Here is a 12,882-nt window from a genome sequence, read left to right as displayed (position 1 = left end):
ACAGACAGAGAGAAGGAGAGAGAGAGAGAGAGAGAGAGAGAGAGAGAGAGAGAGAGAGAGAGAGAGAGAATGGGTATGCCAGGGCCTCCAGCCACTGCAAACGAACTCTAGACACATGCACCCTCTTGTGCATCTGGCTAATGTGGATCCTGGGGAATCGAGCCTTAAACCGGGGTCCTTAGGCTTCACAGGCAAGCGCTTTAACCACTAAGCCATCTCTCCAGCCCAAGATATAAATCTTTGAATAGTGACATACTAAATATTTGGTCCACCTTGTTCATTGCCTGTATCTTCCCGCCAAAATAAGCCCAACTCCCAGATGGCCGAGAAGTCTCTCTTCTGCTAAGTGGTGCCAAGATGTCTCCTCTACATACATGTCTCCATGGTGACATGATGGGACATATTTGTAGCCTGAGTTGGAAACTTATTCTCATAATTCCCATGTCCTTATAATGATCTTACATCAATAAACTAAAGAATTACTCATAAATGCCAAAGATGCCACTTTAAAAAGGACAATTTAAACATTTTGTCTTTAATTGATCTTATTTTAAAATATTAATTTACATTTGACAATATTATGCATGCCTGTAAGGCATTTCGATCACTTTCCCCACACCTTTAAAAAATATGCTCATAATAGTGGCATGCACCTGTCCAGAAATAGATTGTCTTAAGTGCAAAGGCAAAGCCTCCTTTCATTTCTGTGTGGCCTCACTGATCGTAGCCCAATTAGAATGGTCTTGATTATCATGCCATGCAGACACAGCAGGCAGCATTATGTTGACCACGCCCCCGGAGAGATTCCTGTCCATGGGAAAGTTGGCTATTGTCCTGTAGACAAAACATCATAATTGCACCATTAATCAACCGAAGCCTTCCGTTCCCTGGACTTGCCTTGCCCTTCCTGCCTTGAGCAAGCACGCTCCATTGTCACGGTAGATGAGTTAGGCAGCCGTGCATCATCTGTGAGTCAGGACCCCACTCCTTCCCTGGCTGCCACCCTCAACTCTATAATGCTCACGAATGCAATTTCAGTCTCTTAAAAAAAAAAAAAAAAAAAAAAGGAAAACCACAATTTCTCCTCACAGATTTATCATAGCTGTGGTCTAAGTGCTGCGTTTTCCTCACAATAGCTCTGAGCAGCTCCCGACCACTCCCCATGGAGTTACGCATTTCATATCATGGTGCTGGTGCAGAAGAATGCAGTTACATTAAAACCTACAGTAAACCAGTCTGCAAAATCTGTCTTATAATCTACGTGAAATCTAACTATGGAGTCCCTTCTCTAGTATGTCAGGAAAGGTCACTCCCAAGCCATCAGTTCAAACCTCATACTACGCTGGTAAAAACATGTTGTGAAAAACAGCGGTTGGGAGTCATGGTGGTTATCTCCCTCTGGCACACAGACCTTAGCCCTGAGTCCTTGGCAGAGCGAGTTTTGATGAGGCCTGTCTCAAGTGGTGATGGAGGCTGTTGGAGGGATCACAGCTAGCCTGGCTTCGGAGGAGGGCCAAGGGTGGCGGAAGCCACTTTGTGTTGTAAACTGGACATCATAGAGCTGCATGGCCTGGGGACTGGTTTGTAAAGGGACATCAGACAACCTTTGTTTAAAAGATGCTACACAGCCAGGCGTGGTGGCGCACGCCTTTAATCCCAGCACTGGGAGGCAGAGGTAGGAGGATCGCCATGAGTTCAAGGCCACCCTAAGACTACATAGTGAATTCTAGTTCAGCCTGGGCTAGAGTGAGACCCTACCTCGAAAATAAAAAAAGATGCTATGCTCTTCGTGTGGAGGCCGATGCTCTGGTCCTGAGGCCATCGGTGAGTGTGTAAATAGTGACAATAGGGAGTGAGTTGAGCGTTTCCATGAGGCTAGCAAGTAAATATTTCTCTGTAGCCCCTTGGCCAGCCATCTGCACGCTACACATCTCCTTGAGAATGTCACCCCGGAGCCAGAGCATCTCCCAGACTCCAGAAGAGCAGTACCGGGGTCATGAGTGCCACCGAGAGAGAGCAAAGCAGCGGCCGCACGCGTGGAGGTACAGCTGGGCCACAGCAATCGGCCTCCAGGCTTCCTCTGCATCTTTCAGCACAAAGGCGCATGGGCAGTGTGGGCCATGGGGAGAGAGTGTCGGGGTGCAGACTTCAGCCCTCACTTCTGTTTTTTGCTGGTTGAAAGGCAAACAACTTTTCAGATTGGATTTATTCTCCTGTAACATGAGTATAACACACGTGCTCACATCCTAGGGCCTCCACAATGACCAAATTAAATAACACGGGGAGACTTGTTTTGTAGGTTCTAAAGTCCTGTTGCAATATTTAACAAAATTCAATATTACATTGAACCGTTGTTCTGGGTAGAAAGATGTAGATATCTCTTCCATATGCATCCAGAATAACATTTAACAACACGTCTGGACAGTTAAAACACGGAAACACCTTAAAACAATAGTTTTTTTTTTTTCCTGCTTGTCTCGTTACCTTCTCAGTGTTTTTACTTCCTTTACCTAGCAGATAACCAGTAACGTATGCAAGTCAGTTCGGGAAATGCCACGCTGCCTGACCGTCCGCATGAACGCCACACTGGATATCTTCTAGAAGAGGGGAGTAAATCGATTTGTGATGAGGGTTTATCTTCTGCAGTGGCCGTAGTGTCTCAGCTTCCTCGTTTGAAAAGCTATCACAATCCCTGTGGCAGCCAGTGAGTCAGCAATATTCAGTTTGGGGGTGAATCACTGTGACCCTTTGGGGAACCATGGTATCTAGAGATGTCTTAGCCATAACAACAAATGTCGAGGCTGGGGTCTGAAAAGAACCAGGGAACGTGAATCGGGATGTTCAGCCAATGTTCTTGCATACAAGGAAGAAGGGGGAAAATTGTGAAACCTTTTACTGGGCAGATTAAAGGAATAGCATAACAAAGAGGAAAAGGAAAACTATCAGCTCTTCCAGAGAAGTTCATCTCCGTCCTTTTTGTGTGCACACAAATGGAGCACCGACGTTTTGATATCCCCTCCTCCACGACAGAAGATCCTGAGGAGCAAAGGGCCTTTGTTAGTGATCTCTGTTAATGAATGCTGTCAGGAGACGGATGGTTCCTAGCTTGCAGCCTTGATTCATGCTGCTATAGAAGTTTATAATAGGCCTGGAAAAAATTAGTGTGATTAAATAATTCAACTCATCATTTATTTATAGAACTGAGTTCCACAGGATATATAAACATGAAAAAGACATCTCTTTTTCCCTTGAGGGGGCTTGTAGACTTGAGAGTTGGGGGATTAGGCATATATAAAGTAGTTAAACTGTCTACTTTTATTCCTCTCCATAGTAAAATAAAGTCATAGAGGAACTGATTGAGTTCAAAGAATTTAGTTGCACACAGTGTCCTTTCTCTAGTCAGAAGGAACATAGGAAAGTCTGTTGCTCCATCAAATGGGTTCAGATTTCCCACGGAGCACACGACACAGCACACGGATGCAGATTCCTAGGGAGGAGGATGGGGATCTCTGAGCATGAGTGTTTCTTTATCCATAATAATTGGAATGCCTCATGTCTAAAGTGATTAATATTTTAGAGAGATGCTTACAATATACTGGTGGTCATCTAGTATCTTTTCTCACACATCATTCCTCCTTAACAGACCCTAAGCTTGTTCAGGAGTCCACTCAGCTAAGCAACCACAGGCCTTGTCCCCGAGCCTCAGCCAGCTGATCTGATCCCATCAGAATTGCCCTATCCCTTTGCAGTGATGGGTTAGGCATAGACGTGTGGCCAGAGTCTATGGCTGGTCTGTGGGAGATTCTGGAAGAGGTCCTCTGCTCTGCCCTTCCTTCTGCGGATCCTGTTGTCTACAGAGGGTGTGTGTGTAGGTGTGTGTGTGTGTGTGGGGGGGAAGCTCAGAGTCTGCCTTGGGGTGAAAACCTGCCAGCATCCAGTGCCAGGCTTTGTCCTGTGGAAGCAGTGAGGTTTGGGTGAGGGACGAGGCGGAGTTAGTGGGTCTGGGAAACTGGAGGGAGCATCTGCGAGGGAGAATGTAAGTTTTAAAATGCGTTCTCTGCTGTAGTACACTGAATGATGGCTTTAAGCCTGGCGTGGTGGCAACACCTTTAATCCCAGCACTCGGGAGGCAGAGGTAGGAGGATCATCATGAGTTCGAAGCCACCCTGAGACTACACAGTGAATTCCAGCTCAGTCTGAGCTAGAGTGAGACCCTACCTTGAAAAAACAAAACAAAACAAAAAGATGACTTTAACTAAAGTTATCTTTTGCTCCTCTAGAAACTGCCTATCACGCACCTTCACTAACGAGACTTCTATATGCACCAGACTTTTCATGTTTTAGGATTTTGTAAACTGTTGGACTGTGGGCCAGGAGTACAAGTATTTAATCCATTTCGTGGTACTTTAGACACCACTAACCATTTTTTTCCACTTGGATGGACCTTACTGCAGCATAGCAATTCTAGGAAGATAAAAGCTTGTTTTAGTTTCCTACAATGTCTTTGTCATTTTTCTAATGCTTTTGCCTGTGTAGGATTGGGATACATTGTCCAGGTGTCACTGGCCACATGGTAGTCATCACATAGCTGTCAATGCCTACTCAAATGAACCAGTACTCACAGAATTAACTACTGGATGAAGAAATTTCTAGAGATGAGAGTGGACCTGTACTTTTAGGAAATGCTACATCAGTGGTCTTCCTGATGACCCCAAAATGATACTATGTGAAAACCACGGAGATGGTGATTTAGAGTCTGAAAAGCCAGACTTTGAATGTAAAAACAAAAGAGTTTACCAGCAGCACATCCTATGATAAAAACCTATGTTCGTATGTCTGGGAGAGAGCTCTTTCATAGGCATAAGAAAATTCCAAGCTAGAAGTAGCCATTGTAGTTTTATTGCCTTACTGGCAGCATCAGACATGGGCTTAGAGGTCCATGGGGTGATAGCTTGTGAGTGTGAGTAGTTAACTCACCCTGGATCCAGTGACAGTCCGTGGAAGGTAGTCACTGGACTATCACCCAAGAACCAAAGGCTTCTCCCTCATCTCTCCATATCTCTTCCTCAGAGCCTAACCACTCCTGGAGAACTGTGAGATGCCCACCCGGTAGGGACCTTTTCTAGAACCATCACTGGATGTGGAATGGACGTAGGTTACACCTTTCGGCCTCCTTTCCCCTCACTTCCAGCCTCTAGCAAGACAATTTGAAGTTGTTTGAGGTTTGGAAGAAAGGTTGGAAGACACATGCCAAAGCATGCCAGTGTTCAATAATTGAATGAGTGTTGACATAACAATTTCCTCCCTTTCTCTTTTTTCTTGTTCCTTTGTAGCCTTCAAACCATAATTCTCATTTCATGCTATAAAAGCTGTGAGTGATGTTGCTCTGTGATGGGAGTGGATGTAGGTGAAGGGTTATATCTGCTCTTGAAAGAGCTGAATCCAGTAAACACAGCGAGACAAAAAGAGCTCTCTCCACCACTCCTTACCATTGGCTCTTCATAGAGGAAGCATGGGGAGGAGTAGTGAGCCATCACACACACACACACACACACACACACACACACACACGTGTGTGTGTTTTAAACCTGTCCTCATTCCACGCAGGGCCCTCCTCAGTGGGGTTACTGGTATTCACTGTGGGGTCATGGAGGCATCAGTCAGCCTCTGCGGCAGGGGAACCATGCCAACAGGTATGTCTACCCACTCTGTGACACACACAGACACATGCAATCTTCTACGGTGTTTCCCGAGCCTTGGGGGGGGGGCGGGTGTTGGGTGGGAGGGATGTCAGAAGTCTGATTTAATGTCGAGCTCCCCGTAACCACCGAATTTTTGTGTCAGTGAGCTCTGAGTCAGCACAGTGCCTGTCACCGCCTCCTTGGGGCCGTTGTCAGGATGGCTGTGAGAGCAGTGCGTGTGGTGCCGGCTTCTCGGCAGGGTCTCCTGGGCCCCAGCAGATGTGGGAGAGGTGACTCGTCTCATGTGATCTTTGCTTTTTTGTCATATTAGTAGATCTTGGAACTCCCCAGTATTCTATGATGTCTATATAAAAAAAAAAATCAGACACTCCAACCAACAGTGAGAACACCTTGGATTAAAGGGGATAAGCACAGGTATCTGAGAAACTATTTTTTAAAAAATATTTATTTTTTAATTAATTATTTTTTTATTAATAACCTCCCTGATTATATGCAATATCCCATGGTAATGCCCTCCCTCCCCCACTTTCCCCTTTGAAACTCCACTCTCCATCATATCCCTTCCCCCTCTCAATCAGTCTCTCTTTTATTTTGATGTCATGATCTTTTCCTCCTAGTATGATGGTCTTGTGTAGGTAGTGTCAGGCACTATGAGGTCATGGATATCCAGGCCATTTTGTGCCTGGAGGAGCATGTTGTAAGGAGTCCTACCCTTCCTTTGGCTCTTACATTCTTTCCACCACCTCTCCCACAATGGACCCTGAGCCTTGGAAGGTGTGATAGAGATATTTCAATGCTGAGCACTCCTCTGTCATTTCTTCTCAGCACCATGATGCCTTCTGAGACATCCCAGGACACTGCCATCTGAAAAGAGAAGGTTCTCTACCCAAAGTGAGAGTAGCATTAACATATGGGTAAGAACATTAAGAGAAGTGCTTACTGGGCAGTTTGATGAGCATAGTATATACATTTAGCCAGACAGCAACAGACGTTACACCCCTAGGGTTCATGACTACCGCTGATGTAGGTTTTCAGTGTCAGGGATGTATTCCCCCCATGGAGTGGGCCTCCAGTCCATTTAGAGGGCGGTTGGTTTCCACCATGACAGATGTGCTGCTATTGCACCTGTTGGCTCATGTGGCCTGGCTGGCCAGATATCAGGCTTGCAGTGTCCACTGTTGAGTATCTTCACTGGTGATTTCATATTTGAGACATTTTTTGATATGAATACCCACTTGTTTCAGTCAGATTCACATTGCTGGTACTAATCACCCAACCAAGAAGATCTTGTGGGAAAAAAGAATGGTGTATTTTGGCTTACAGGCTTGAGGGGACAGCTACACGATGACAGGAAAAACGATGGCATGAGAAGAGGGTGGACATCACCCCGTGACCAACATAAGGTGGACAATAGCAACAAGAGAGTGTGCCAGGGCTGGAGAGATGGCTTAGTGGTTAAGCGCTTGCCTGTGAAGCCTAAGGACCACGGTTCGAGGCTCAATTCCCCAGGACCCATGTTAGCCAGATGCACAAGGGGGCACATGCATCTGGAGTTCGTTTGCAGTGGCTGGAAGCCCTGGAGCGCCCATTCTCTCTCTCTCTCTCTCTCTCTCTCTTGCTCTCAAATAAATAAATAAAAATAAACAAAAAAAAAGAGAGTGTGCCAAACACTGGCATGGGGAAACTTTCTATAATACCCATAAGCCCATCCCCAACAATAACACTGCCTCCAGCAGGCGTTAATCCCCAAATGTCTATCAGCTGGGAACCTAGCATTTAGAATACCTAAGTTTATTGGGGATACCGGATCAAACCACCACATTCCACCACTGGCCCTCATAAACTGATATCCATACATGATGTAAAATACAATGCATCTGGTCTAACTTTGAAAGTCCCCATAGTTTTAATCAATGCTAATGATGTTCAAACATCCCCATAGTCCAAGATCTTTTAAATGAGCAATAATACCAAAAAATCCCCCCCACCAAGCCCCATAATGGCACAGAATAAACATTTACACTGCAAAAGATGGCATTGGGCATAGCAAAGAAATATTCAACCAATACAAGATTTAAAACAAACATCAAACTGTAACTTTACGTCCAACAACTCTAGCCAGTGACAAATCTCCAAATTTGATAATTCCAACCAGTAATAAGTCTCTGGCATTCCAATTCCACCCCTCCAGCTAGGATACTCACAGTCCTGGAAAAGTTCATCAGGGCCGGCAACTTTCCTTAGCAGCCATCTCATGGTCCCGGCATCTCCACTGCAACCCACAGTTCATCCTCATGGCTCCATGGAGTCTCCATGCAGACATCCAGCAAACCTGCTTCACACTGCCCATGGCCATTTCCAAAACACAAGACCGTGTTGCAAACTCAATGACCCTCTCTTTCCTGCATTTCTCATACTTCACAATACCAGGTAGGGTACCAATTTGTTAATCCAGGGGGAAAAAAGCAGACTTTGAAGAACAGGACACTCCTTGAGCACTCAGTCCCTTTCAAAAGAGTCTACATTCTTCCTGTTGCTCCAGTGAAGGTCAGCTGGTCCAATCTGAAAAGTTGTAATCTCTAAAACAATTTGCAGGTGAGTGGGCAGTGGTTTAGGCCCAATGATTTCATTTTTTCTGTGCCATATCCCTCTGCTCATACCAGTTCATTTCTATGAAAAGGAACCCTGCACAATTTCTCAGGACACAAGCAAAACAGCAAGCTTCTCACACAAACTGCCTCTAGTCCACACAAAACTCTTACCCTCATAAGCCAAACCTCACAGTCCATAGTGAATGCCATACATTCAGGTCTTTCAACTCTGACCAGAATAGTCCATCAAGCTGTACTTACAGCACTGCAAGGCATCTCTTAGGTCAAGGTTTCAAATCCTTCCACATTCTTCATGAAAATCAGCTCCAAAAGATCAAAGCCACACAGTCAGGTGTCTAGCAGCAATCCCACTCCTCGGTACCACTTTACTGTTGCAGTCAGGTTCGCATTGCTGGTAGTAATCACCCAACCAAGAGCAGCTTGTGGGGAAAAAGAGGTTTATTTTGGCTTACAGGCTTGAGAGGGAAGCTCCATGTTGGCTGGGAAAATGATGGCATGAACAGAGGGTGGACATCACCCCCTGGCCAACATAAGGTAGACAATAGCAATAAGTGAGTGTGCCAAACACTGGCATGGGGAAACTGGCTATAACACCCATAAGCCCTCCCCCAACAATATACTACATCAAAGAGACATTAATTCCCAAATCTCCATCAGCTGGGAACCTAGTTTTCAGAACATCTAAGTTTACGGGGGACACCTGAAACAAACTACCACAGCACTCTTTCTAGCCAAAGAGCAGTGGGGGCTTTTCTCTAGAGTCTTTGGGCTTTCTTCCCACAGGATCCTGATTTAGTTCTAGGTATGAGTTCTTGCTCACTGAGCAAACCTTATGTTCAGTCTGAGGACAGTTGGCTACCTGAATAGGCCGTGTGCCACTATTGTACAGCGGCCTATTTCTTGCCTGGCTGGTTGATTCCATAGCTTGCAGGATCTTCCACTTGTGCCCAGTGTTGGTGCCTTTATCTGCAGCTGCTCTCACAGCATTTTCCCAAGAGGGCCAGCCAGGAGGCAACTGGCTTCCCTTTCAAGTGCAGAAGAACCACAGTACGTCTGTTATCAACGAACTGAGGAGTGGATGTTGCTGTCACCATTAGTGATTTGTTTTTCTGTGTGCACTCTCAGAAACAAGCTTTTATACATGAAATTTATTATATTATTTTCTTTTTTAATATGTATGAGAGTATGCATGTGCACAGGTGTGTGTGTGTGTGTGTGTGTGTGTGTGTGTGTGTGTGTGTGTGTGTGTTAGGTCAGAGGACAGCCTCAGTTGTGATTCCTCAGGAATGCTGTCTCCTTTTTAGGTAGGGTCTCTCATTGGCTTGGAGCTCATTCATTAGGCTAGTCTAGGTGTCTAGTGAGCTCCAGAATTCCACCTGTCTCTGCCTCCCAAGAGATAGAATCACAAATGTGAGCCACCATGCCTGGCATTTTCCCATGGGTGTTGGGGATCAAGATAATATCCTCCACTTGTAGGCAGCCCGTCACAATACTTCCAGAGTGGAGCAGGTGATGGAGCCACTCCTGGTTCTCTATTCCTTTCCAGTTTCAGAACCTATGCTATGAAAAACTCTCTCTTCCTTCTCCTCACCTCGCTCATGGCCAATTCTCTCAGGGCGTGGATTGCAGGTTTGGCTTCCCTTTCTCCTCACTGACCACCCAAACGAGTGAGCCTTGACACAGCTTTGTGGCTCTCTCTCTCTCTCTCTCTGTCTCTCCGTCTCACTGATTTTATTCTGCTGTGTTGGAGGCAGTAGTGACTCTTTGCAAACACGGCAGCTGTCAGCTGTAGAAATCTTGCCCACCACAAAGTCCCCTGGCTGAGGCAGAGTGGGCACTGCTGAAAAACCCTTTGAGTCCCAATTCCACTAACTGAAAAGTGAGGGGGTGCACCCTGAGTTCAATACCTTTCCATGAGTAAAACCTCCCTGGCAGCTATTTTATCTCAGTGTCATAAAGGTCATTCAAGAGAAGCCCACAGCTAACATAATAGTCTGTGTGGAAAGACAGAAGGCTTCCGTCAGATCAGGACCAAGGCGAGGAAGCACTCTCAGGCAGCTTGTGGTCAACGTGTGCATAGAACGTCTGGCTTGAATAGTAAGCCAGAAAATGAACTGAAGATTTCCATATCGGAAGGGAATATGTACAATTTTCTGTTTGCAGATTATGTCCTCTATATGCAGAAAACTAAAGATCCCTCACACTTGTTAAGGCTAATATATCAGTTTAACCAACTTGAAGGACATAAAAGCAACAATTATAAACCTTTATATACACTAACAAGAACTATCCAGAAAGGAAGCTAAGGAAATAATATTTATAATAATATCAAAATATAAGATACTTTGGAATTAAATTAACTAAGGTGATTAAAGACTTATACACTGAGACTATAAGGCATCAATGAAAAAAAAGTTAAGGAAGATATAAATAAATGGATAAATGTCCTGCATTCATAGATTGGAAGATTCCAGATAGCTAAAATACACTTAGTACCCAAAATCAATGTACAGAGTCAACCACAAGGATCCTGAATAGCCAGAGCAACCTAACGGGAAACAAAGCTGGAGTTTTCATAATTTCTGGCATGAAAACATCATAAGGCTGTAGTAATCGAAGCTGCGTGTTGCTGGCACAGAGGTGGACATATGTCAGCATAGCCGAATGGAAAACCTGGAAGCAAGTGCACGCATCTGATGTCCCCTGGATGAGGGTGCTCAGAGGACACAGCAGGAGAAGGACAATTTCTCCCACAAATGTTGGAAAACGTGGTTATTCAGATACAAAGAAATTAAATTATACCCTTATCATGAATACATAAAACTCCAATCACAGTGGGTTAAAGATTTCAATAGTGGACCCAAGACAGAAAAACTCCTAGAAGAAAACACAGGGGAAATCTTCGAGACACTGTGCTTGACAATGTGCTCTTCCACACGACACCAAAAAGCACGGATAACCACAGGGAAGCAGAGACGTGGGGCTGAGCCACACAGACGTAAGACTGCAACCGCAACCGGGGAACGAGGCGACCTAAAGAAAGGGAGAAAACTTACAAGTCACAGAGGAGTTACTATCCTCCTCCCCTGCCAAATACAAACACACTGGCAATCCAAATACAAAACAAACAAACAAACAAACAAAAAGCCCCCAAAACAAACACCAGGGTTGGGGAGATGGCTCAGTGGGTACATAAGGGTGAGGACTTGAGTTCAGGTCCCCAGAACCCATGCAAAGCCAGGCTGTGTGGTGAGGATCCCATTCTACCTGTGCTGAGAGAGGAGATGGATACAGGAGACTGCATTAGAAGCTTGTGGCCAGGTAGCTTGGAAAACACAGCAATGACCAATGAGGGGTCCTGCTTCTAACCACATGCACGGCCAGGATTGTTGCCTGAAGTTATCCCTTGACCTCTGCACAACATGCCACATGCGTGCCTGTGCACATGCATGTACACACACACACATACACACACACCCATAAAAGCAAATAACACACTATTATTTATTTATTTACTTTTTTGAGATAGGGTTTCACTCTAGTCCAGGCTGACCTGGAACTCACTGTGTAGTCTCAGGGTGGCCTCGAACTGACGATTCTCCTACCTCTGCCTCCCGAGTGCTGGGATTAAAGGTGTGCGCCACCACGTCCGGCAAATAACACACTTTTAAATGTGGGCAATGAAAAATGATGCTTCTTCAAAGAAGACAGATAAGTAACTACTAGATATATATCAAGGTCATCCCTAAACATCAGGAAAATGCAAACTAAAAATCACAGGGCTTTCCCACATCATCCTGTTGACTGTTGCTATTATTATTTTGGGGAGATGATTAATTTAAGATGACTATTATTATGATTTAGTTTTTTGAGGTAGGATCTCACTCTAGCTCAGGCTGACCTGGAATTCACTATATATTCTCAGGGTGGCCTCGAACTCATGGTAATCCTCCTAACTCTGCCTCCTGAGTGCTGGGATTAAAGGTGTGGGCCACCATGCCCAGCTAAGATGACTATTATTTATTTTATTTTAATTTATTTACTTAAAAAATTTTATAGTCAGTGAATACATTCAAGTTGGTACCACTGTTAGCTTCCTCCCTGTCCTCCCCCCTCCACTGGGACCCTTCGTGTTGGGCTATATGGATCACGCATTGTGGGGTTAGCCTTTAGTTTCAGGTAGGAGGAAATATCTCTGTGTGTCATGACCCAACGTATGGCTCTGACATTCTTTCCACCCCCTCTTCTGCAAATTTCCCTGAGCCATGTTGGGTTCCTATTAGGTCTGCTTCAGTGATAAGATCTTGGGAGCCTCTGTGCCTCTGGATATGTGGTTTGGTAAGGGTTGATTGTTCTCTGTGTCTCTCTCCTTCACCATTGTGCTGGTTCCCAGGTTGCCAAGAAAACAGCATTCTTGCATGTTTCCCCAATTATTCTGAGTTTCAGCTGGGGCCCATTTGAAGTATGATGGGGTGGTTCTCTCCTTAGCATCTGCGTCTATCTCTCCTTTCCAGGAATTGTGGCACAGTAAGGTGGACGCCATCTTGACCGGAAGCCTAAGATGACTA

Source organism: Jaculus jaculus, chromosome 22 (assembly GCF_020740685.1).
Source record: "Jaculus jaculus isolate mJacJac1 chromosome 22, mJacJac1.mat.Y.cur, whole genome shotgun sequence".
Classification (NCBI taxonomy): domain Eukaryota; kingdom Metazoa; phylum Chordata; class Mammalia; order Rodentia; family Dipodidae; genus Jaculus; species Jaculus jaculus.
Note: the sequence above shows the minus strand (reverse complement) of the source record.